Source organism: Zootoca vivipara, chromosome 4 (assembly GCF_963506605.1).
Source record: "Zootoca vivipara chromosome 4, rZooViv1.1, whole genome shotgun sequence".
Lineage (NCBI taxonomy): Eukaryota > Metazoa > Chordata > Lepidosauria > Squamata > Lacertidae > Zootoca > Zootoca vivipara.
Window position 1 is genome coordinate 30,487,095 of NC_083279.1, and position 6,000 is coordinate 30,493,094.

A 6,000-nucleotide genomic window follows, 5' to 3' on the forward strand; every position below is an offset into this window, starting at 1 on the left:
TATCACTACCTGCCAGAAAGAACTTTGCGTTATGGTTATTACCTTTTCCAAATGTCTAGTCCATGACCACAGGCCATGCTGGCTGGAGATTATGGGAGTTGAAGTCCAACATGCCCTGGAGAAACATAGGTTTTCCATCTCTAGTTTCTAATGTGGCTCCCCCACTTGCAAGATTCACTTTTTTCCATTCCTACGGTGTGTCCAGAACTGTCTTGCCACCATTCCACGAAATTCCAGATTCTACAACAAGATCAAGCAGTGCTCTTATCAGGGAAGTAAACCCTAATCTAATTCAATTAGCTAGTTTCCTTAATGTATATCTCGTTTGACTTTTGATCCCAGCACTATTGGGGACCACAATGTATGTATTGTGCTATTTATTAGTACTGTTTATAAATTTGTTTTCTCTGCCCCTTACTTGCAAATGCTCCAACTGAAATGCCTCCCCCAAACCCCACAACAACCCACAATCCACAACCAGTTCAACAACTTTAAAACTGGTATTATATTTAAAGAACATTATAGTAGCACAGAACATAAGAACAGATGTAACTATATTCAGCAACTGAATGAAACTCAAGAACCTGGGCGGATTTACACTCATGGTTTTTAATGTTAAGAAAGGGGTAAGGAATGGTTTCAATAACCATATGGACACATGGTGTCCAAACTATTAACATTCATAATGCATTAATTATTACAATGTGACAAGAGAGCAATCGGCAGTGGAGGGACAGCATTTTGTCCAAACAAAAAACAAAGGTAAGAAGTGCTTCGTTTTACAAATATGCCTTGTGACATTTTAGAACGATATATCTAATATCGTTCTAATAACATTAAACAGCTGAGTGTAGATCAGGCATCCCCAAACTGCGGCCCTACAGATGTTTTGGCCTACAACTCCCATGATCCCTAGCTAACAGGACCAGTGGTCAGGGATGATGGGAATTGTAGTCCAAAACATCTGGAGGGCTGCAGTTTGGGGATGCCTGGTGTAGATCCAGTCCATGTTTATACTTAGTCTTAAGGCTTTGGGGCAGAAAAAAAAGTATGGCTTACCAATATTCCAGCTTTCTAAAGGCTATTTAAAATTATAGATGAACTCTGACTTTAATCATGCACACAGAGAAAAACATACTCCCTATAGGTAGACAGAAACGCTGAGCCCCCCAAAGTTCCACCCGTTTCCCAGTCTAGTAGCATGTTGACAACAAATCAGGCATTGAGCAATGATTTTGCCATATATACACACACTGGTCACTCCAGGGACTTTTTCACATGGACCTGCAACTTGACAAACAGTAGATGTGCAAGAGCCATTCCCATTATCCCATTCCAGTGGAACCTATGCAGGAGCAAGTTCCTGGTGGAAGATCTCTCATTGCACAGATGATGCCACTGACCCAGATTCTCATAGGAATTTTGAAACCCACGGAACAGTTTTAATATGTGCTTGCTGGGAGTCTGGTTCACTGATTACTTGAACAATCAAGCCACTACCTTTGTGTTCATTAGAAGTGACAGGAATTTTGCTTTTCAGGGAAATAAATACTTTTGTTCAAATTCAAGCTACACCCCCCCCAACCACCACTTAATTATCATTGTCGAGGAATCGAAACATGTATTGCATGAGATTACTTTTTTATTTTTTAAAGTAGGATAGAACCAACTGCGCCAGATATAACATACTGTTCATTCGCTTAATATTCATTTCCATTAGGGTGATATCAACATATTTAGAATGTCTTCTCGAGAGAAAAAAAGAATGCTTTGTATAATGATGTCATGTTGTGATAAATAAAAGACAGAGAGGGAGAGAGAGAGAGAAATTATGTTTTTGTTTTTATATATATATAAAAAAGCCAGCTATATCATTATTTTGTTGGGGATCATGCCTTTCGGAAACTTTTATTGCTTCCAGTATGTTTTGCTTCATTGGTGAATGATAAAGGCTGCAATCCTGTACACATTGATTTGGGAGAAAGTCCCACTCAAGTGCATGGGGCTTCCTTCCATGTAGACATGTCTAGGATTTACACCATCAGGCTGCAATCCTTTGCACACTTCCTTGGGAGTAGGTGCCACTGAATTTAAACAGGACCTACTCCTGCATTACCATGCCTAGGCTCAGGATTGCATGCGTCATTTGAGTTATTTTTACTTTCTTTTCCCTGCATAGATCCATTGCTTCAGTAGCTTTTGTAATTTTATCTTAATGTTTAAATAAAAGAATACATTTGATAGTTGCAAAATGTCATCTTTTCCAAACTGATTGCTAATAGAGAGAATTAATGTCCCAGTTTTGTTTTGTGTTGGGTTTTTTTTTTAAAAAAAAAAAACACCAGCTGAAAGCTTGAATTGTGATTGCCACCAGTAGGAACAGATGCTAGAAACATACAGCTTTGTGGAATTTAATTTGCCAAGGAAATAAGGCTCCATTTCCTGATGTGTATTTGAGGTTCGATCCTTTTGGCCACCTACCTGTGCCATTCAACATTCATGACTCCTCAGAGCTCAGCTCTGTGTTCCCTAACTGCTACTGACCGGCGGAACTCACAAATACTCAGAGTAATGCTTACAGCAGTGGTTTGGAAGGATAAAAAGGGTGACTTATCATGCCCTTGGTACAAACTTTCATGACTATAGGGTCACAGCATCCTCAGAAAGGCATTCTAATTGTAAAAACACTACATTTCTTGGGGTTTCTGGTTACCTTATTCAAAGGTGGAGAAAGTATTGTCCTCCTGATGTCCATGGAGTCCAATTCCCATTAGCCCCAGGCACCATGGCCAATAGTCAGGGATGATGGGATTCGTAGTCCAACAACAGATTCACCAATGCTTCTGAATGCCAGTTGCTGCAAACCACAGGAGGGGAGAGTGCTCTTGTGATCAAGAGGCTGGACTAAATGTGCCATTGGGTTGATCCAACAGGCTACTCCTGTGTTCTTGTAGAGAGCTAGTTTCCCCATCCTTTACATATTAATTCCATCTGACCACTAGAGTGGTCAGAAATCTACCAAGTGCGACTCACATCTGGGGGTTGCAGACCAAGTTTGCATGTGAGCAACTTAATGGAAGGTCTTTTCAAGTGAGTGCCCTTCTTTGTTCTCACAACTTGATGCCAATATATTCACAGGTTCCCCTCTACAGAGAGCAATGTCTAAAACATGACTGGGAAACCTGTAGCCCTCCAAATGTTAGTCTGCAACTGCATCCCTGGTTATTGACCATGCTGGCTGGGCTGGTGGAAGTTGGAGTCCACCAATACCTAGTGGACCACAGGTTCCCTATTCCTGGTATACAGCTTCAGCTCCTCTAGGGTCCCTGGCATACAGTCTCAGTTCACCCTCATTTTGACATTTAGATGTGAGTTTCTAGAGCAAAAATGTCAGTTGGATTCCCCTCCCCCCCAAAAAAAATCTTATGCAAAGTAAGGTATAAGTTCCATTTGCATTGGATATATATTTTTAATGTGCCAGAGAGTGATCTAATTTATCATCATTAATTTACTTGTATTTAGTAAGCAAAGCTTGAAAACTGCCAAGGTTGCCTAATAATTGATTTTGCACTTGGCATGCACTCATTGTTACCAAGGAACATATGAAATGGAAAATGTGCTGCACAAAAACAGAGCACGGAGAACTTTCCCACTCTATCACTGCCACTTGCTGAGGAGCTAGAGGATTTGGCAGGAGCCCAGGAGATGAGATACACCCCTGACAAGAAAGAGACGTCATTGAAATTCCACCCCACTGCCCCCACACAGCTGGAACAGCCAAACGTGTTGATTAATTGGTTGAGTTTCTTTGTATGTTGCATTTCCACAGTGAGCTGTACACCAAAGCAGCTTACAACACTCATCCACAAGACATTGAGAGGTGTGTGTGGAGGAAGTTGAGAGAAAAAGTGTTTGCAAGGCATGTCAACGATGCGAGATAAGGGAAAAGGCCAACAACTTAGCAAATGCAATAAGTTCAATATTGCAGAAGAAATAATCTAGACTTAGACATAAGTACAGAGCAAAAAAGAGAAAAGGTTAACAGACAATTAAGTCCCAGCTGCTGTTGTTGGCCTTACTGTACACCAAGGAGCCTCTGTGAGGGATGTAATCCACTGAGAGCAGTCAAACACAACATTCCTTGTTTTCCTAGAGTGGACATGCAAGGGGATGTTTGGTCCAGCCAGTCAAAACTTCCTGTTTCCTCCTGGGCTGGAACATCCTTCCTTTTGCATGTGTCTAGAGGTGGGCGTGACCTTACCTGTCCAGGTAACAAAAGAACAAGGCATGCTGCCACACTCTCTTTTTCACTTCCTTCTTCAACGGACTAGCTTCTTAGCTAGAAATGCTCTGCTAGCTTCCCAGCCAGCAGAAGCACTGGGATGATTCCCCCATATGGGGTTGATCTAAATATACATATTTGTAACTAAGCCTGCCTTCAGGGATCCAACTGTGAACTGAATGTGAGTAAACTTCTTTTTTTGACTTTAAATAAGTTTGTCGTGTCTTTATTCTTTTAAGACTTACCAGGAACATACAATTCAATTCTGAATTGTATGGCAGTAAGAGGCTTACACAAGCCTGCAACCAGCTATCTGCTGTGCATCAAAAGGGGAATGTAAACTCTGCTAAGAAAAGGAACTTGCTAGCACATGTTAGGAAGGATATTAATAAACAACATATCTTCTCCTGCGTCCCTGAACATTCCCACACTCTGCAGCATAACCTAAATACAGGTCAGAAAGGGCAAGGTCTTCTCTGCAGGCTAAATGATCCACAGCAGACTACCACCATCTTTCATCCAGGGGAGACTTAAGAACAGCAAGAGCTGTTCCCCAGCCTCTTGGAAGTCCCAGCTGCTAGCCCTTGTTTTATGACTCTTCTTATTTATATCTGCAGGTGTGGTGGTGATGTCTTAGACTGATGTCTTGCCTTGGTAATGGATTGGATTGGATGTGACTAAATAAAGTGACACTCAGTCCCAATAAAACTAAGGGACTGTTAGGGAGGGGTGGTTACCTAGACTGGGTGTATGAGAGGTGGCTTACTCTTCGTGGGGTTATACTTCCTCTGAAGGAGCAGGTATGTTGCTTAGAGGTACTTCGGGATCCTTCACTCTCATTTGAGGCTCAGGTGGCCTTGATGGTATAGAGGTGTCTTCCACCAGTTTGGCTGGTGGCCCAGCTGTGCCCGTATCTGGACAGGGATAGCCTAACTTCCATTGTCGATGCTCTGGTAACCAACCTCCCAGATTAGGCAACTATTAGACATGACAGCCATTCCACCATATCTAATGAGAGTTTGGGGTTTATTTGTGGCTGCTATTTTAAACCCATTTATTGGGAATAAGTCCCACATTAAAACAGCAGCAGTAAAACAATGAAAGAGTGCTACATATTAAAAAGAAGTTGCGAGTGAAAAATGTTTTCAGGGTCTACTTGAAAGCCAGTTCTCTATAATTTCCCTAGGGAGATAATTCAACAAGCATGGGGCCAGTACCAAAAAGGCCCTGCCCTCCTGTGTCTGTAAATTCTGATTTCCACTCAACCTTTGGGGGTTGTTCCATAAATCATGACTACTAATCATCAATATCTTCCATTAAAAAAAAAATCTGGTGCAATGAGAAATTGCTATCAAGGTTTATGCCATTGAAGAGTAACTGTGCAGAGAGCATCCTAAGACATTTAAGACCCAAACTTCCTTGCTGCAAACATTTCTCCACAATTCTGATTCAGTTAGCCTGTCCCTTCCTCCATCAAGAGGGCAACATTGTAAAACTGAGTTTCCAGCGCTGCTTTTCTCCTTCCCTTCCTTCCTCTCTCGATGGTGTTGCTAAGATATTGCCATAATGGTCTGTTTTCTATTACCTTCTATCTCATTTTGTGCCCTACAGGAGGAATTTAGGTTTTCTATGAAAGTGTTTGCTTCCTTACAAAAGTTGTTGCGTGCAGCAAAATACTGTGGACACAATTAATGGTTTCTATTTCAGGTTTCAGCCAA